The following is a 22,079-nucleotide window of genomic DNA, read 5'->3' on the forward strand; positions in this document are numbered from 1 at the left end:
AACGTCTCTGCCGCACATGCTGCAGTAGTACAGAGCACCACTTGGCCAAACTGACCCAAACACCGACAGTTCAATAGCATTAAACTATATTTTAACAATATCCACTTTTAATCAGTAGTGTTAAATAACATTTGGTTTATAAGAACTCACTTGAAACTTGATGGTTTCAAATGAGTTACCCCCTCCAGAAAGTGGGGGTGTGTTAGACAACAAAAGGTTCGGACCCACTGCTGTAGAAGACATTTTCTGTATATTTCCTTGTCCACTATACAGACTTGTATTTTGTCCTATGTTGACCTCTACCTCTATAGCATCGGCCACTGTGTTACTGTTACACACTTGCAAACACAAGCAGAAGATGCCGGTTTTTATTTATTTATTTATTTAAACTAAGGTGGCATATATGAGCCAGTTACTGCAATGTAAAAAAAGTCAACAACAACATAGAGAGCTTAGCTGACACAGTGCCTCTGCATGTGCTCCCCAAGCTTATCACTTCCATCTGATGAATGGGGTAGATTGGATTGGGAGGCAGGCATGGGGAGAGAAAGGGGCAGACGGAAAGCAGAAAGAGGGGGAAACCAGCCAAGGCACCATGCAGCTTAATTCTCCCATGCCTGCTCCTAAGATTATCTGCCATGATTTTCCGACATAAAATAAAGATAGATAAATAAAACCCAGTACCATACTGAATGAATAACAATGAAAGACCATAAAGGTTTCTGGGCGTCTCCGAGTAATTTATTCACCATTTGCCGGAATACCTGGAGCGAGAACAATTCGGTGGAATTGAAGGATGAAAAAGAAATAGAACATTATGTTGTAGTTGATGGGTATAAAATTACATCTGCCATTAACTCTAAGGATAATACTACCGTAGTAATCAAATGATGCCTCATCAATATAGATGATTATGTGGTAGAAGGGAAAACAGTGGCACCTGACTAATGATAGTGGGCCAGGATACAGTGGAGCTGTAAAAAATGCAAAAAACTGGGAGTTTTTTCTTAAAATGAAATCACATCCCTCTGGATTTGTGCTTCTCAAACCAGCTGATTTCCTGGGAATGCCATCTGCTCACACCTGCACATCAACGTGTACAGTACTCACACCCAGGCTATATGTAATGACGGTAATTGCGGGGCCACACACGTGATGTCGATGACTCTACCCAGGAAAATAAGTGCTGTTAAAAGGTTCATCCGCAGCTATCTACAGGCCTCTTGTATAAAACATTTTAAACTTGCTTTACATTCAGTCCACAGCAATCAGACAGGAGGGCCTTAACCGAGATTACCTCAGGATCAACCTGTCACCCTGCTCTCTTCTGCTTCTGTTTCTTGATCTCTTAATACTAATCAGGTTCATTTGAGGAAAACTGCAGACTTAAACTCAAAATGAGACAAAAAGGTCAGAAAATGAGAGGAGAAACCACGTCACCGCCTTTATCTTCTCACATGTCTTCTCTTGTCTGTACAAAACTGAATCCAAACCTGAATATTAGTACTGTCAGTGAGATGACACACTCGGCACTGCACAGGGCTGCAGAGCATGATGATAGCTAACACACTCACACAGTGACAGATGGATCAGTACTAACCAGCAGACACCATTAAACTGAACCTTGTGGTGCTGAGTGGAGTAGCTAGTGCAGTGAACAGGACACCTCCACCACTACTCATAGAGAAAAGCTCTGTCAGCCAGCTCTTTAATGACCACTTACAGCAGAGGGATGGGCAGAGTCCAGCTCGCACTCTTCCACCTCCAGCAGGAGTTATATGAAGATAGAGCCAGTCTTGGCTTGTTGCCCTGCCGTCACAGTCTCTGAGTTCGCCTTTGCAAGTCCCGTGTCTGGGCAGAAGGATGGCGAAGGGCTGGGCCTGATGTCTGGAGGCTGGGCAGGGTCTGGAGCAGCACTGAGTTATACTCCAGAGGAGCTCTGGTTAATGGAGGCAGGTCGCTTGGACATCTGTTTTGGTGAGCAGAAGAGACAGGGAAAGAGAGAGAGAGATTACTAAGAAGCATCAGGGGGGTTCAAACGCTTTCTTGCATATAAGCCAGTAAATGGTTATACAGTAGCTTGAATGGATGCACACACAACTCTTGCTCGCACATCTTTTTACAAACCACTTTAGAATACAAACTACTTCATGCAAATCAGGGGCACTGAGTGCAGAGCCACACATTCTACAACGTCCCACCTTTAGCATCCAGCAACCAATCTGCGTCATGCTGACAGACCATATCTTTCGTCTGTGCCCTCACTAAAACCAGGAGAATGTCACAGCGCTCACATTACTCTCACAAAGATGAATGCTACAGCAGCAACATCACACGGGCGGCAGCTCAATGACTTTGCTAACCTTTTACACCAAACCAGGCCTGCAGCTAGTTGGCACAATGCTTATCTTAGCAAATACTGTAGAGCCGATATCTAGGGCCCTCATAACCCATTTGTACACATATACCCCAAGGACTGCTCAATCTGTCGGAAACACTCCAGATTTAAGGACTGCAGCCACTGCTCAAAGTGCTTTGTTTTATGTTTGCATGATGTGGCAGAAATAGTAGAGCTACTGGAGGTTTCTTATTTTGTAATGTATTAGTCTGGTGTAATTGGGGCTGATGGGTTTTTTTTTGTTTGTTTGCTTGTTTGCATCTAAGTAAACACTTGGCTTCACTCACACACAGAGGGATGAAAGGAGGGTGAAAAAGACAGATCTGAAAGGATCTCCAGTGAAACATAGTAGGCGCCGTGATCCATAGCAACCTAGTTAGCGATTGAGTCCATGAGGGAGTGTTGTTGTAGCGACACTGACAGATTTGTTCTTTTGTGTCTTTGAGACCCCCACACACATATATATATATATTTATATATATATACAACATACAGCTTGACAGACAATCAGAGACCCTGCAGTCTGGGAAAACCAGACAGGAGGGAGATGAAACAGCAAAGTCCCAGTGGAATATAGTGCTCAATTGATCCATGACAGCAGTTTGAGGCCTGAACCAAAACTAAAGCACGTATATATTTCGGTCTATGGTGACAACTGACATTCAGATTGTATGTATGGGCAGCATATGGGAATAGTAGACTGAGAATCTATTTATCTACTGTAGAAAAGAAGAGCACATGGTGACGTATCACAGTGTCCATGTCACTACAGTGGATACATGGAATCAGACAGGGAATATATGTGATTATGTACTGCTGCCGGGCATGACAGACTGATTGACAGGAGAAGTGATATATTTGATCTTTTTAACTGTCCTTCAAGTCTGTCATCTCTCTTTGAGTTTAAAGTTTTGAATTACATGATTTTTGTGAAAATAAGCAGCCATGGAATTAAATCACATTTAGGAGTTAAGCCCTCAGCGCTGACTTATTTGTTACCCCCACTGTGACAAAGACAGAAGGGGAGAAAAAAAGACCCCCTCCATTTGCTTACGATAAAGAAGCTGAATGCAAAGAAAAGCTGTTAAATTTACTTTTATTACACTTTATGAAGCAGCTATCCTGTTCTGGGTTTTAAGGGCACACACCAGGTGTTAACACCGGTATTAGCCAGCACAGCAAGGACAGGGGATAGGGCTGATCCATCCCCTGCCTCGAGACCCTATCTCTGGACAAAGCCAGACAGACTTGGCCATTCACTGGAGGCCACAGGGTGCAGAGCCTGCAGTGCCAGATCCTTTTTAAAAGCCAAAGCTATCTTCTGAAGGCAAATTCCTTCACAAAGCCACGTTCCCCTGAGAAAGATAACGCTTTGCAGCTCCTTACCCATGGTGTCACTGGATAAATCTCACATCTAATGACAAACAACAGGGGATAAGCGTGAGTTAGAGGCAGAGAAACACTGACTTGGAAATGGAACAGGTGAGGCAGCTCAAGTCTTGATGGTTTCTGAAACTGCAGCGTTGAAGTCATTAACAAGCCAGAGCATTTTGATACAAACACAGATGCATTTCATTCTCCTACAAAGCTGTGACATTCTGTAGGATATCACGCTTTTCACTTTCTGCAGACAGGTTAAAAAAAAAAAAAAAAAAAAATCTAACAGCCTCTATTGAACAACTCCTTGGAGTGTGAATTTCACTACACATCCATATAAAGTTCACTCAGGGTCTACACAAACGAGACTGTCTCTGGCGAAGGTGATTGGCTGGAGATTGCAGTGGCAAGGGTTCCCACTGAGGGACGAATGTACAATGGGGCCCTGAGGGGCCTGTTGAAGAAGGGCGTTTAGCCTCCAAGTGGCCCCCTGTGGTAACTCTATCTCAAGGGTGGCAGGGGGCCCTCAGCTGGGGCTAAGTGGAGGTGTGTAAGTCAGTGTTCCTCCCCTCTGGCGGTACCACCTCCCCGAGCTGGGAAATAGAATTGGTGACTGATGGTTTTGGTTCTTTTCCTGCTTCCTCTCTTTGCTGGGTGTGAGTACTTTGTGTCGCATGTTTGAGATAACCTTGAAGAGCAATGCGGCAGATAAAAGTGGCACCTAGGTGGGGATTTTATCACTCAGTGGGGGAGGCCTTTGTAATTGTTATACAAGTGTACATGTACAGTGCAAACTTTTCGCAATTTCCATGGCACTTAAATTATTATTGCTGTTCTTGTTGTTTCAATCTAGCCTATTTTACAAAGAACTGCATAGAATAACAACATAATTGCACTTCAAAGAAGTCTGATTCACTGTACAGAGACACAGCCAGTGTCAGTCAGACAGTCTATTTTCAACCTTTCTTTAGCTGTTTGTTTCACAACCGCTGCCCAGAGCGCTGATCCTGAACCATACTCATAGACCACCAGATTCCAGCTCAACAGTGGGGACTGTAACTCGTGTAACACAAATAATGGCTCGTCATTTGTGTTACCTATTAAGATCTTGATATAATCCTGTTGTTACGGATTGGTGGGTCTTGCACACACCAATGCCAAACAACATGCCTGTGGCTGGTTAAGGTTACCAGCTCTTCTATGTAGGGATTTTTGCTTCTTCCGAGTAAATATACTATTATGAGGCCGGTAATTGTGCTTGTTTTCTGCAATTGGTTCCTACATGGCCACAGTACAAGGGCAGCCAACAAATAACAAAAAATTGTACATAAAATTAAGCAGAAACAGGAGACCTTGGATGAAATAACACAGCTATAATCTATCTGAACTGTTTATCTTGCTCAGGGTCACAGAGTATCCCAACACAGAGCTGTCAAGAGGCATGGAATACCATAAACACACAAACATTTACACTTGCATTCACACCAACATGCAATTTATCATCAAGTTTCTGATTGACATACAAGTGTATCTTTGAAATGTGAGAGAAAAATTCTCCCTTCTCTCTCTTACACCTATATCTGGCTGTTTCACTGGTCAGGGACAGTTCTTTGGAAATGGATGCAGAAGTGTTCAGTGATCCACTCTATTGTTATACTGGTTATACTGGGAGAATCAGCAGGTGAGGACTGGATGTCTGCATGTTCATGCACAGACATTCAGATGACATGCCAAGCCTACAGAGCCCCACGAGGGCTCCACCTGTGATCACAACGATTGTATCTCTCAACCTATGCAGCGCCGCACTTGCCTCACAGTAAACAGGGTTTGACACTGTTGCTAAACTAATGTTTCATCAGGCACTTGATCCCACCATGAGAGTGAGAGTATCTCTAATACACTCTGACATGACTATATAAGAACATCACGCTTCATCTCCTGCTTACAATAATGTATGTGAACTCATGAACATTACAGATTCACAAGTTATTTGCATCACCACAATGAGTATGGATGCTGTGACAATCCCCATTGCATGTATACCAAGTTTAGTGTATGTATGGAAAAGGGTTGTTCAGCCTAATAACGATACCACTGAGTACTTACTTTGACAACATATTATTGTGATGCAGCCTGTAGATGTGAATGATACAATTTACTTTCTAAAGCTCTGTCTCTTTGCTTTCTAAAGATTTCTACATAGATAAAAATATCATGCAGCATGTACAAGACCTGCTCCCAAAATCAGCCTGCACATTTTGTTTTAGCACTGTGATTCTGAGATCCTTATCTCATCATCTATCTTTTTGTCAGCTTTCTCCCTTTTTTACAGTGCCGACACATCTGTTCAGTCCTTTCGCCGACCACTGTTGTGCAGTGAGCGATGTTGCCTTAAGCCCTGGAACATAAGAGAAGCCAAAAAAGCAGGACAATAAAAGAGAATGTCTCTCTTAGGAGCGTTCCAAAGGTTCTTAGCTGCTGCCCACAGATAGCTGTTAACATCATTTTTCACTGTTGGAAACATTCCCCTTACAAGGAGAAGTCTAACTTTGTAAAACACATAAGTGATACACTGGTCCAACTTCCCTTTTCTCTGGCATTGACTGATTTACAGTAATTATGTTTATTGTTGTTGCGCTGAGCATATGACACCATTTTGGACTGGATTACAACGCCAGTGAAGGTTATTTTCAACTTCAAGAAAGTGAACTTTCACAACCAACCTGAGTTCAACAGTATTATAAAATAGGAATGATGGTAAGGCTTTGAGGTCATTCTACTGATGTGCAAGGGACCACTTAACAGCATAATTTAACTTCGCTGGAGTAGCGCTTCTTCTTTCTTTCTGTGATGAAAAGCGATTAAGCAATACGACACCTTTGCCATTCCTTAATGCAAATCTCCTGTTCAGCGCAATTAGCCTTTCTTCCAGGGCATACACTTCTATTCAAGCTGTCAGTTGGTGCAGCATAAGCCTTCACAACCTGTGTTTGTGCTTGAGGCCCAATAAGGACGTGCCTCTCAGCCCTGACTACCAGCTTCCAGACAAGCATGAAGGAGTTCAAATGGATTAGAAGTGCCTTTCTGAAATCTGGGACTGAGGAGTGACAAATGCAACAGAAATACCACAAAGTTGGTATCAAAATTTCAAAAGTTAATGGAGGTACATTTAGTGCTGTGTTATGTGGAAGATTCTTGTATAAAATACTGTCTAAAAACCGTGGAATATCAAAGGCCTGGCCAAACTGTGCCAAGGGACCAATATCCACCAGTAAGTCTGTGGAGTAAGAATGTGTAAGTGTAACTTAGATACATGCAATTCCCTTTATGAGCATTAAGGGAAACTGGAAGCTTGAAAACCGCATACAACTGCTTTTTGCGTTATTATTCATCTACAGTGCAATGGAACATTCCTTTGTAACATGTTATGTAATTACATTTCTCAGTAACAAGTTTTCCAAGTACATTTCAGTTACTAATCCAAAATCCCAAATGACAACTGGGCTGGATTACTTGTTGTTAAACGGAGAGTTTGGTGTAGGGTGGATATAGTACAGAGGCTGGAGGTTTGGGGAGGCTGTTCATTTCTAACAGAAGAGCAACTTTGGCTAACAATAATTGCTCCTCCCGGTAACTGCAAAGCTGGTGTATTTAACTACATGTTTCGTTTTCTTCGCTACTTAGCTAACACTGGCCACTGTTCAGCCTACACTGACCTGCAGCATAGCAGAAACACTTCCCATGTAGACACAGAAATGTAACGTTAGCTGCTGATGGTGAGTAACGTGGCTGTAGAGGCTCCAGGTGTGTTTTAAGCAACCGCTGAAGGAGCTGTGCTGAAAAACTAAAGCACTGTAGCAGGTAATCTAAGTAAGTATTTAAGCAGTTCAGTAATTAATAAAGTAATATCATTAGCTTTCTTTGAGTAACTGGTAGTTATTCACATTTTAACTTAACCAACACAGTATACATTTATTATATTTAATCAGAACTGAAATGATAGCTGCACACTGTATGTGTGTGTAATCAGTGTCTTCCCTTAAAGCTGGTGTTTCCATCATGAATGCTTTTCCTGGCTGTGACCTTGTCAGCCTCTTGTCTGTCTGTCTGCTGGCTGCTCTAAAAAGCTATCTGGCAGCCTCCCCCAGATAAAAAGGGAGGGGGTGAGAGGAGAAACAAGGGTGGAAGAGGGATGAGGGAGATGTGACCTTTCTACTTCCAGAGAATTGTTTTTAGGCAAACAGCCTCTCAGAAATGAGCCAAACGACAGGTTGGCACACACTGTACTACAGAAGGAGAGTGTATGCCTGAGCTCATTCAAATTTCATCAGGATTTTCAAGATTTCTTATCCATATATTCATTTTTTTTTTCAAATTCTCATTTTATGTGCATGATCCAAACTCCTTCATTGAATGCAGCAGTGTTGCTGCGCAATATAATCAACAATACTGCAAACCAAGTTAACTTTACTGCAGATCCACTGTCAACATCTTCAGTATATCATGCTTCCAAGCTTTCATACCTTGGTTTTTTATCCAAACAATAAAGCTGACAAACAACAAATGTGAAATGTGAAAATCTGGAGTTTGAAAGTGAAGAGGGAGAACACGAGGCATCCAGACCAAACCTTTTATTCATTCAAGTGTTTGCATGTTCATTTGATTTCACTCATTTACAACCTCACCAAAATATGGCACTGTGTCCTTTTTAAGTGAAACACAATGCATATTGATGTTGTCCCGACTGCTGTGTTGTTCAAGGTCAACACCACAGCACAGGCAGCTAATGCCACAGCTTTTGTGATGTAAAGACAGTCTTTAAAAAATGCACTGAGGGCTCCATCTGCGAGTGGTGGGGGGTAATGAGAAAGGCTCAGGAGAGGTCGACTATACGCACAGCATCAGTAGTGATGACTTTATGAAGACATACTCGTAGAGGCAAAAACACACAGTCTTTCCCTCTGTCTCTCCGTGCCACACACACACACACACCCACACGCAGGGCGGGCGCTCCCTCAACCAGAAAGGAGACTGAGATTGGAAATAAAGACCATCCTCTGTGTCTGAGGACTGTGAATGGGAGCAGTAATGTTTTCAATTTGAGCTCTGAGAGCAATAATGGAGCTCATTCTACACCACCTAGATACTGTAGTACTGTTCGCCTTAAAGCTTTAGGATTCTATCATCCTTCACTCTCTCAATTCCTCTCTCTTTTTTCCCTCTGTGTGCTGTTCATGAAGGGATTAATTTGTGGGATAAGAAGGGGGTCTTATTGAGAAAAAAAGAAGCAGAAGAATTGTGGAGAGAAGAGAAAGGGGATAAATGGATGAAGAGGTGAGGGGCAGATGAATAAGCCTGTGTTTGACTCTGGGTGTTATTTCAAACTCTGGCCTCTCGCACTTGAATGACACCTGCTGAAAGCTGTTTCATTCATTCACACGGTGGAATAATTCAAATTCACAGCAGAGATTGGGTTTCGGGGGCAAGTGTCCCGCATCTCTTCGCGTTAACATGACGAAAGAGTGATTCATTCCTCCTCTGCTGGAGAAGACGTGGTAAATTCATTTGTGTCTGGAAATATAATCCAGGTTATTGTCTCAGTCAATGAACTTCCAGAGGTATCCCTTGGAAGACTTAAAACAGACACAGGGGAAATAATGTTGTGAGATCTAACGGCTGAGCCAAAGGCAATTGTGAAATATTCAGATGTGAATAAAACATGATTACCTTTGTTGACATGAATATATTGATATCAGAACTGCTTGTGTATCCTTGAAGACTGCTATGTCAGAGCACAGTTTAAAAAAAGAAAAAAAAAAGGATAAAGCACAGAAGTGGTGCCAAAGGTGTCATATAACCTGATCTGAGAGAGAAAACTTCAGATGGGATGTCATCAAATAAAAGTCCCAAGGACAGTACGGAGAACAACAAAGTGGTCACAATGTAATGGTTCCACCTTTTCATACAATGCCAACATCTGACGAAAGTGTGTGCAAGTAGAGAGACGTGGTAGTCCATCTGACCTTTAAGAGACAAATCTAAGAAGACAACGGCGTGAAAAACGCAGGCAGAGAGAGGGAGAAAAAGATGAGGAAGAAAGAAAGAGGCATGAAAAAAAATTCTTTTAAATGAATGAACAATGGCAGTCTCCTTCCTCAAAACACTGTTAAATCTGCGTGTCGGAATTTCTTGCTCCATCAATCAGAAACAAAAGCCCAAGTCTCAGCAGACAATTTTAATGGCTGATGCTTTTCAGTTTTGTCCTTTATGTCCATTTCTCACAAAACAAAGAGACATCGGGGCATCATCATCAAGATTTGTGTTGGTGTGTTTTTCATGCCCATCAAACAACAAAAACTACTTGTCTGCGTCCCTTCATTCCTATCATTGTGTCGCCAACGAGTTTATCCTTTTTGCCTGCTTGGCTTTAAAAGCCAACATGTTTTATTCCCACACAAGCACAGAATGATATATTAACATTCCCTTCGTGTTAAACTGCACATGTGAATCTCATCCTTTCAAAAGTGCAATACATAGCTGTTGTACGTTTCTGCTGTCTTGAGATCAAAATAGTCTCAAACGTCATAACAGCATGGGTCCTTGAAGAGAGAGGAATGATTCAGCAATCCAAATGCCTTCCAGACAGCCTCAAATAATGCAGCACAGCCACTTAATGCTTATGCTTAAACGAAAAGGCTATGATCAAAGACAAACACTGAACTGGTCAGATGATGCCGGTGATGAGGGACTGATGTCCTTGTGCGTGTTTGTGTCCTATGATGAACGTGTACGCGCACTTCACCTCCGATCGTAATGGTATGCCGGTATTGGATTTTCAAATTTTCAAAGGATGGCTGATCTTAAGCAGCTATCCATCACTGGGCTGAGACCGACACATAAGGTTCAGTTTGATTGGACTACAAGGACATGGCCAACATGAGCTGCTGCCCCTGCCATGTGAGAGATCCACTGTGTCGGTACACTGTGGTTTATTATCAGTCACATACAGAAAGGCCTTTCTATTCTCTCTAGATTCTCATGAACTAATCAGGCAGTTACTTTATTATTAGCCATTAGGGGCTGCAAAAAAATAATTAGGTGGTTTGGAAAATAAAAATAAAATTTGTCTTTGAGGAGAGGGCAGTATTTTATATATATAAATTACTACTTCTCATCTTAAAAATATATATATATTTTTTTTAAACTTTGTTTATTAAGTTTTGTTCAGAAATTGTACAGTCATACAAGTTATCCACAATCCCTTAGACAACAACAACACCCCCACAAACAACTCCCAGCTGCTTGTGTTACGACATATACATACTATAAAACAGAATATGGTTCACTCCATGTAAAGAGTACAACATATGAAAACAAATGTTATATAAATGCAAATAAATGAGTAACGACAACAAAAAATAAAATAAAACAACAAATAAATAAATAAATAAATAAATAAATACAGGAAATAAAGCTAGTCTGGGACAGAAGAAAAATTTGTTTGTCCTGCTAATTGTAACAACAGTCAAAAAATATATTTTTAAAATTGCATTAGCCATGGGTCATACAAGGATTTTTTTTTTTTTTTTTTTTTTACAACAAAGTAAATTGAATCACACCCGTTGCTACCTTTTTCAAGCAATGGCTGACATTTAATGAAACCTGTCGACTGTGGCTATTTACAGAATATAATTCAGTAGCTACATTAATGCCCATGTATGTGTTCAGTCCTCTGGCCTAGTTCCAAATCATCAGTATGAGAAACCAGAGCTTATTGGTACTGTGAGGACATGCTGTCCTCAGCTGTCTCCCTCTCTCCTGCACTTTGGTGAGCAGCGACTTTTAAGTTTTTACCAATGGTTAACTTGTGTTTTGATGTTAGCTGGTATATGTTCTCTTACTGTACATGTACAGTGAGGCTTCAGTCTCTTCTAATATATTTAATCTTTGTTATTTTTTTAGAATTTTCCTCAGTAGCTTCAGAGAGGCAGTAAGCAAGGCAAATAATTTTGTTAGGTTTTCCACATTTCTGGCAATTGCTAATTCCATGACTAATGTACATTTTGGCTATGTGAAAATGATTGTTAACACGCAAAGCTTTAAATATGAATACACCATCTGTAATCTCTTAGCCGTTAATGATGAGAAAATTTGCATCAGTTCAGTGCTGTTACATGACTTTCAATATTGGGAGGAGAGTGTTGATGTTTGGGTTCTTTAGGGGAGGGTCCAAAGAAGACTATTAACACTGAAAGGGCGGTGTTGATTTATAGGTGGAGAAGCACAGGTTCACCTCCTCCCCACCCTTGTAATTTTTATACAGCCCATTTATTATTCCCATCAATAGGTTTTAAAGCTAGATTCACAGTTCTCAGCTGCCAACATGTAAAATTTGATGAAGAGATTTGAAAATAGGGGAAAAAAGCGGCATTTTCTGATTGACATCGGTGATAAGAAAACTCCTGAGGTGAAGTTACCAGAACTTGACAGCTCCAAGGAACATTGCAGGGAGCGATGGCAGCTGGTTATGCCTGCGGAGGATAAAGGTGATTTGCAAAAAAAAGAAAAAAAAAAAACCCAAACAGATGCACCTCCTAAGTGCTAAAAAGGGGAGCGGTAATGAAAGCTCGTGTTCATTTAGGCTTCCTGTCTCTTTCCAGTGGAAGCAAGACAGGACAGCTTCATCAGGCCATTTTTTTTTTTTTCTTTCTCAGGTCCAGGAACACGATGTGTGTGCCAACGGTGTGATGGCCGACAGGTTTATCTAAGCTGACAGAGATGAATCTCCCAGCAGAGGGCTGGGCCTGTTCAGCTGTCCTGCTGAGGGGAGCCCACACCAGGGCTGACATTAAATTATTTCAGGAGGTAATTAGTCTTCTGTTTTTCACCAAGATGCCAAGCGCTCTCGATCTCATGCTCTCGTGCACACTGCCATGTCGCCTAAGTCAGATAGACCTGAAGTATATCTAAAGCGTGAGAGATTAAACAGGAGACACAGAAGGAGAATAGGTTTTTCAGAAAAGAATTTAACTTGCGTATCTTGTTAGTACAAAAAGTCATGGAACAAAAAAAAAGTACTTTAGACACGGACTGAGTGTCTGAATGAACAGTTAACAAGTGTTCGTCTTCACAAAAATGTCAGCGCATGCATCACAGTTATTATTCAGAATAAAAGAATCTCATCATCCACTTTCCTCCTCAGTTAAAATCTCAGTTTCTAATTTGGTTAATGACACTAAATTAAAGACTGCACTGGCTGACTTAATGACAACATACATTACTAACTTCAGTTATTCAATCAGCAGACCTTCAGAGAGAAGCGCTAAAGATATGATCAAAACTCAGCAGAGGTTAGGCTTTCTTTTTCTCTGTTTTTCCTCTTTCTTCCCAGTGCTCTGTCCCAGATTGGGGCCTTTTTTTTTTTTCTTTAGCCTGAATCTAAAGTAAAATGAATGTTGATGCCCTATCAAGGAAAATATGATTTGGCTGTCACATTATGAATATTGTTGCCTTTATGGACTATATTATGCAAAGTCATGCAAATTAGATACGCAGCTATCAGAGAAAACAACCCTTAATTTTGTCCTTCTGCTTTTCTTGTGTTTAGCGTGTAATGTGGTTATGTGTGCTGCCAGCAAATGAAAAGTCACTTTCATGGCATATTATTTTCTCATGTCGCTCGCTGATCAAGTGGTGCATCCATTACCAGCACCTCATCCTACGACAAACAAACAGAAAACCTTTTTATACATAAACTTTCTGCTATTTTGGACACAACACACGAATTCTGAAAAGTGTGACAACTTTCCAAAAGCACATAGCCCTGAACCATAACTGTTCTGTTTTTCTTTGTAAATGAAGTTGTTGAAGTGAAGAATCGCTTTAAACTAATCTAAGCTTACTCTCTCTCGTGGCTGCTGGTAACAAAACACATAGCACAACACAGTAGTTTACAGTTACTCAGATGAGCCTGTGGCTCCATTCTCTCATTCAGTGGGTCATTTGAGGGGTAAAGAGTAATTTACCATGAAAATCCAATTGCTTTAATCAAATTTCCTTTGATATAATTCACAATAGGCTTACAGCCACAAAGCGTTTACCTAGCTGAAACAGTGGAAGTGCCCCTAGGGGACAATTATAGTCCAGCTACAGGTAGCGGACTCACAGTATATTGAATAACCAGCATCTCCTGCCATTGGATTTGCAATGGAATGAAGAAGATCAAAAGAAGTAGAAAAAAAAGCACAGATGCAAAAGGTGAAGCTGAAAATTCTGGTTTCATTTTGCATGTTCCACTTCAGGAACAGGAAGGCTGGCTATTTCACAAACAACACAATTTTGTTTTTATGCAGGGACTCAAGGTTATTAGGCAGCCATTGCACTCCTTTCTGTGATTTCACCATTGCTGGCAATTCATCAACTCAGAAAATAATTAAAGTTGTTTTTGGTGCACCCTCAGTAAATAAATGCAAAACAAATACTAATCGTTTGTAACACAACAGTATAGACATGAAAACATATCGGAGCTACAATTACTTTTTAATTCCTGAGCAACATAACAACTTTGTGACTGGCTCTGGACCGAGAGCCAAAACTCTCAATAACCCCTGCTGCTCCCAAAATTGCAGAGGACACACTGATTAATCTGCTGCACTCCCACTGGAGACAGCCAGAAAACAGCACAAATTCTGATACTAATGCGTTTACTGTTTAATTTCCACATGGCATAGCAGATGGAGTTTTGGTAATTTCTTGACCAGAGGTGGTGATGTACCAGCAGCAAAGTTGTGCAGAGGGGTTGAATGAATAGAAATATAGTATTATCAATAGGTGTGGTAGAAGCCTGCGGTAACCGTGGCCAATCAGCTCCTCTCATCCTTGTTATAAGCAGTTTGCTCTCTGTCACGGTAAGAAAAAAAGCATGACATTCATTTCATTTTGGGGAAGGAGGTTCTGAGCTCCTTCAGGACAAAAACAATATTCTTGGCGAGGTGAGTCGACCTGCATTGTTATTTAACAGCACAAGAATGACACTAAGAGTATATGGCACCACTTCCCAAGATTCTTTCATGTTTGCAGAGATATTAAAGACCCACTCACCACATTTTCTATCAAATAATGTGTACTTAGCGCCAGGAGATTTATTTTGGTAGACAGTGATTCACGGAATAATCTCACAAGTCACAATTGGCACAGCAATTTTGTTGGTTGCCGTAGTCAGTCTCACATTAGCGATGCAAAGGGGAGCGTAATCAAATGTGTTTACAAAAGCCACTGTTGTCAATGCTACAAGAAAGGTAATTCTGACTTATTTACATAATTGCATAAAATGACACTTGATAATGTTTCTGTTTACATGACTGAGGCATTTATTTTCTACATATTGTGAATGTCCAGAGAAAATTATTAAATTCTCTCTCTCTCTCAATTCAGACTTTCATGGTCCGTAGAGGATGAATCCTAAAGACTCTGGTAATCTTAAATTTCTCTTCAGAACTACCAGGAGAATGTGATAATTTGAGAACTATAGAACTGACTGAAATGTACTTTGTCGCAGATTTTCAAGGTCATCCAAGGATGGATCCCAACCGTGATTGATTTGTTGATTCCATAACTTTACATCTGCTGGTGCCACCAGCAGGTCAGAGATTTGTCAAATACCATTACACTGACAGTATAATTAGCCCTGTGTTCAGACTGAACACATGGAGGCATTGTGTTATAGGCTTTACTGTACTGGAATTAGAAAAGGGACAGGCATGGTCTGAGCAGGGTGAGGAATGAGCATGTTTTTCGTAATTACATTTGCACTGTGCTGCTAAATTTATAATGCGTTTTGCCCATTGCTGATTGTGGCACAAACCATATTACCAAATGGGCACAGGTGAGCAAAATCTGCCTGAAACCAGCACTTTATTGTCACGAGCACAGTGTGCTCACTCAATGCCAGCACTGAAATAAGGTCATACTCTGGCTCTTCCTCAGCGATGCGGTCCTTTGTGACTCCTGGTGGAATCGAATGAGCGCAAGGGGCACGCAGGGACCATGTGACCTACATGTTAAGTCCATGTGACCTCTTGCTTCCAGAGGAGCGTGTCATGCAAGAGGTCCCTTCCCTGTGGTTTAAGGGCTGTCCATGTGACACGTGACACAGAGCAGGTCACACGTCAAGCTGATTGCACATCAGATGCGTGAAAAACTGCAGGAAGGGCGAGAAAATGGCAAAGGTGTGTCGTGCTCTCCCCTGTAGCCCTGACACCAGCACTTTGGGCTTGTCCTACCGCTGAACCAAACCATTTCAGAAAAACGGCCGGTGGGGGAATCGATTGTACATTCAGGCTGCTCCTGTATCCCGTCGCTGACAGAACCCAGACAGAGAGATTTAGCGAAGCCCGTGTTTGAAATGTGTTTGCATGGTAAATCACGGCAGGCCACCTGCTTTCGTATCATTTACTTATTTTATTTCACAGGTCTGTGAGCCACTTCACAGCTTCACTAACTTCCCTCTGAAACCATTCAGCACGGATGACCTGCGCTGGTTGAGAGGCATGTGCACGTTTTTTTTTGCGAGCACATGCGGTTTCCCAGCGGTTTATCATCTCTCAATGTCATTTTTAATGAATTTGAGACCACATCAAGTCATATCCGTCTCAAATCATAAACCTCCGTAATAAGTTGGAATAGATCGTTCACGGTAGTGGGAGTTTGTGCTGCCTGTTACCAGCTCTGTAATTGTGATATATTGGACAATACATCTGAATTATATGCCTCAACCCCTGCCCAGTAACAACTGAATATTTTGCCCTTTTGTGAGTCATAGTAAATATATCCGGTTACAGTCCAAATAGCCTAAAGCACTCGGCTCAAAAAAAAAAAAGAAAAAAGTGTTTTAACTGTTCTGTTGTTCAAATATGATCACTCACTATATTGACATGTTTATTTAATATAATAGGCTATTTTGAAGGTGAAAGCAAAAAGCAACAACAGGAGAAGGAAGATTACAATGAATAACAACTCTATTATGTCCCTTGTCCTCTATCTCTCATTTCGCTTTCTCTCTCTAATCTCATTTCACAGGGGACCATGGCGAGGAGGAAGGAAGTTTTCCCATGGTATCACACAAGAGACTACTCTTCCACAGGAGGAAAAGTGAAGCGAATAAATAAAGAGAAAATCGAATTCCTTCAGCCGTTGCAGGAGTGCCAGCCAATGAATCAGCAGAATAAATTCTCTCCAGAGATAAACAAACATGATATTTCAGCCGGGAGCTACAGGACGGAAGGACCGCTGTCGCTCTCGTAAAGTTCAGGGCGCTCCGGACCGTAAAAGGGGGGCCGCCTTCTCAATCAGGAAAGCCTCTGGCAGTGAGGTCTTTAAAGCTGCAGCTATGTGATGAAAACACACAGAAAAGCTCACACACACATGCCCTCGAGCAGGACTTTAACACCGCAGATATATAGCCTCATATAGAAAGCCATTAAAGTGGGATTTTGAAGCACAAGTGTCTCCCAACACACTGTCAGCACACTAAGTGCTCGTGGTCTTGATTTACGCTGCTATGTGTTATACTGTACCTGTATGCTGTAATAATAAAACATGAGGCTGTGTCCTGATTGGACAGACATGCAAAAAAAAAAAAAACCTTGGACTATGAACCTTTTACTGCCTTCATTTCTGATTTTCTTTGGCTGACGTTATTTGCAAGCACCCCGTGCTGCTTTTAATAAAGGGGCAACTAACTCGGTGCCCTTTGATGATCAATCCCATACATCATTGTCTCTCAATAGAGAGACATTTGTGGTTTCCCTGTTGTGGCTCAGAGATGATAACAAGACAACAGTGACAGGCAGAGTCAACATTTATGCTGTTGACTTTAAAGGTCAAAGTCTTGTGCATGTTCCCTTGCCTTTTTCACACCTTCAGGCGGAAGCACGAGCTGCAGATGTGAGAGAGCCACTCATGTGAAGTGAGACTTGAAAAGAGAAAGCTGGAGGCTGTGTGGAATGAGCGTTTGAGGACTCTTTTGGGGGGGAGGGGGAGTAAACACAAACATGTCTATTTATGTGTCTTGCTAATTCAAAAGACATTTAAAAAGGTTTAAATTTTTCAATTTGGGCTGGTGTTTGAACTTATGGAAAGGGAGAGAAAATTGAACATAGCGTATTACACAGTTGGATTTTTATTTTTTTTTCCCAGCAATGGATCATTTTGTTTGTTTAGCAAAAGATGTCTGAGTCAAACTTCTTGGCTGAGGTTTTGCCTCTGCCTAATTTACTGGATTGTTTCCAAACACACACCGAACTCTTGCCTTGACAGGTTAAATGGTTCCCGTAACACAGAGACATATTACTTTGGCACAGAGAGATTATTTTGGAAGAACAGCATGGCGAACTGCAGAGCTGCTAGTCTCTCGTCTTGCTTCAAGGAAACAACACATAATTGGTCTCGGCACTTGTACTGTTAGTGCTGTACAACACTTGTATGGGAATGTCAGCTATCTTTGGAGATAAATGGATTCCTGTGGAAATAAAAAGGGCAGACCACGCAGTTAGATTTGCCTTTTTTTGTGTGTGTAATTACAATCATGACATTTTTTGAAGCATGTAGCAGCAAAATTGGTGTTTAAACACGTTCCTATGTGCTGATGTTAACTCTCATTTCTGCAATTGTTTCTCTCTGTCTCTCTCTCTCTCTCTCACACAGTGCGTTTCCGCTCTCCAGTATTTAAAGACCAAAAGACGAAGGCTCCATTCCACCAGAGCATCTCACTCAAAATCGATTAAGAGCCACCGACATTGTGAATGACTGAGCTATCATCCTTCACTATTTATAGCGTGTGATGCTCTGTGAACCGTGAAATTAATAAATAGCATGCTCAGTAATTGCCTGGAAACCAAGCGCTGTGGCAAAGTGAGGTATAAAATCAGTGGCATCAGATGGGGTTTCTAATAAGTTGTCACATTATTGTCAATGACCTTCAAGCAATTAAAACAGTAGAGGAGTAAAAGAGAGAGACTGAGGTGTGTGTGTGTGTGTAGGGAAGGGGTGTGTAGAATAAGGAGGGGTTAAGAGCAGTTGAATTGATGGGAGTACAGGAGGACTCCATTAGGATAGGAGGCTCTTCATTAAAAGGTACTGTCTGCAAGAGGAGAGCTGCTCTGGAGAGCAGCAGGTTTGCCAACGGCCCCGGTTTAAGCAATCTTTTGCTTAATCTAACAGCGGTGACACTGAGAGCCTTATAAAATCAAAAGCTCCTCCATTCAAGCAAACCTCAGGGGGTCAGGAGGGAAGCAGTTATCTCGATAAGCTCGATGAGCACCGCTGGTGGTTCAGGTTATTTTTTTATTTTTTATTTTTTTTTAAATCAACAGCGCTTTGGTATGAGCTAGACTGTAAAAAGAAAACTGTACCCCTGCACATAAAAGGGAGGATTTTACACAGCATACGATGCAGCTACCAACACTTGGCTGATTTTACAAGTGCATATTATCAGCAAGCAGGCAGCATTTCAGAGCAAGAAGTAGCCTAATAAAACATAAAATGGATATACTGTGCGTTCACACTACACTAACAACGAGGTCGCACTCGTCTCCAAAAGTGATTTGGATGATCGGATCCTCACTCTGTTTCGGGTGTGTTAACACCCTGTATTTTTTATTTTTTTTGCTCTCTGCTTCTTATTAGCTCACCTGAAATGTTTTTAATTGCCTGAATGTCTGATCAGGGTCGCACTGACATGAGCACGGCAACACTGTAAACCACAGTAACACACTGTTTGCTATGGATCAACTGTTCCAGCTCATCACACTTACCGGGGCTGCTCATTAGTACATCATGTTAAGCCTGGCACTAAACTTTCAACATCCCATAATGCCAACAGCTTTCAGGATGAAACGCAGCAAAACAGCCACAGGAATAACTATCATGGCATAGCAATCAACAGTTTCTGAGCAAATTAGGCACAAAATGACAGACAAAACTTTGCCACTGATTTCTTGTCAGTGTGGGCACAAAGCGAGAACTACAAAATAAAGTATACAGAAAAATATCAGTACAGTAGGTAAAAGGCTACAGAATTCCTAAATGTTATGCTTTGTCATGTCAACCACAAAGGTTGAGGCAAAAGCCACATCTGTCTCAGAAGATCCTGCTGACCTGTTTCTTTGTCCATGACATTCATATGTACACACATACATACACCTCCCAACATATATGTATTCCAGGCCTTTGACTTAGTTAAGGAAAATGTGGTGTAATACAGCAGGTGTCTCATAAATGTATCACTCTCCACCTATGTCCCTGAACTCATGAGATCCCAGTAAAATTTAAACGTAACTGTATTTACAGGCACTGACAAGAAAGTTCTAGGATCTCTGAAGTTTGTATTTAATCACTAAAACACACATTAATTGATTTGTTGGGCACATGGCAGCAGCAGCAGCAGCAGCAGAAACAAGTTGCAATGGTGAATGTAACACTGAAACCAAAATAGTGAATAAAGTAACCCTGACAGACATTAAAATCAACCTATTCACTGCATTTTGGTAATTTAGAAAATAAAAATGTCAAAACATTGTGTTGGCATGGGTTTCACAAAAACAGCTGAGCTCTGTGTCTCAAAACTGGCTTAAAACCAAAACAAACCAAAAGACACAGAGACAATTCTGAGTGGGTCAGGTCATTGTGAACATTTCCCCCTTTCACATACGTAACCATTTGATCCACTGCTTACATAAAAGCAGCTTTAAAATAATATTTTATCATTTTTATATTGTTAGTATTGACAAGTCAGTGAAATATCCCTTTAAACAGCAGTTGACAGATAAATGTCCCTACCTGAGGAAGTGGAAAAACACGCCACAGAGTGAGATGATCAGCTTTACTGGAGTTCGGGGCTGAAGCACATCCTTCTGTCTGGAGTGAACAAGCAAGCTCTCATTCATTAATTAGTCAACCTCTCCACCTGTGGGCCAGTCTGCCATACTCCACTGTGATTGATGGAACAAGAACAAAGGAAGGGGACCATGATTACTGATGAGAATTATAAATACATTTCAATTAATAAAGACGCCCATTGGTAATTGTCTGACAGATTTAACAGGTACTGTCGGGTGTAACCGGCGAATATTGGGATTTCTGTGCAAAGCAGTGAAATAGCAGCAGTAGTAGTAGACAAGAAAAGCACAACAGCAATTTCCAGAGCTATTCTGGGTGAATGTGCAGTGATATGGAGACAGTGAGGGAGGGAGAGGCAGAAACAAAGTGAGTGAGGGCGGGTGGACAGAGAAAGAAAGGCGAGGGTGGATATCGCCCAGTGCTCTTTAATAACCAGGGCAGCGGAGGTTCAGGAACAGAGACATGAGCAACCCAGTGGACACTAGAGGAAGGGCAATGGGGTCACACGGCACGCAGGGGGAAGACATACAGCTTCACACTCACAGGAGATTGGTGTATTTCCTAGCAATCTACAAGCCCATAAAAAAAAAGGGCACAGTCTGTGGGCAAGCTCAAAAACCAACCAGGGAATTGGTGTACAAAAGTTCATCTGGCACTGTCATAACACTGCAGCATGACAACATAACACAATAAACATCAGCAGCTTCACAGGTGGGGCAGCTGTTTTCTCCTGCAGGCGCAAGATGGAGAAGCTAAAACGTTTATTTGATTTGCAGTCCATGTGTATGGATGTGCATCTGCGGCAGAAACTAGCTCCCACTGAAAAGCCAAACATGCTCTCACCTTGATGCTCTCTGTTGTATTCAAAGCTGCCCTCTTCAGGCATATTGTCAACAAGAAATAAAAATCCTTTACACAGTGTTTCCTCTGGCGTGGGGCTTGAAGTGCTGAACTCTGGCTTGGTTTGTGCGCTTTGGGGTCTCCTGTTCTTCTGTTGGTCAGAACCATGCGGTAACCAGCTCATTGCACCAGCCATGTGACAGTAAATTTGAATCAAACTTCTATTTAGCCATACTCTTCTTGTTTGTAGGAAGCTTGCTGTGATGCTGGACAGTGAGTGAGCTACAATAGAGTGGTTCTGCCCAATGTAAGAGCAAAAGTTTGTGCCCTAACCTCCCTTAGGGCATTATCTTATATAATCTGATCGAATCTCAATTCCCTGCGCTAAATGCAAATAAACATGCACATTACTTCCGTTTGCACAGACCAAATGTGGTGTTGTTGTTGTTGTTAACATTGACCACAAGTAGTTTGTGCTTTGAATGTTTTCATTTACTTACTTGTGCCGAGCAAATGAAGCCACGTTGGAAAAAGGGCCAGACAGGTGGAAGAAAAAACCTTTAAATCA

This window comes from Toxotes jaculatrix, chromosome 10, assembly GCF_017976425.1.
Source record: "Toxotes jaculatrix isolate fToxJac2 chromosome 10, fToxJac2.pri, whole genome shotgun sequence".
In the NCBI taxonomy this organism is placed as follows: Eukaryota; Metazoa; Chordata; class Actinopteri; family Toxotidae; genus Toxotes; species Toxotes jaculatrix.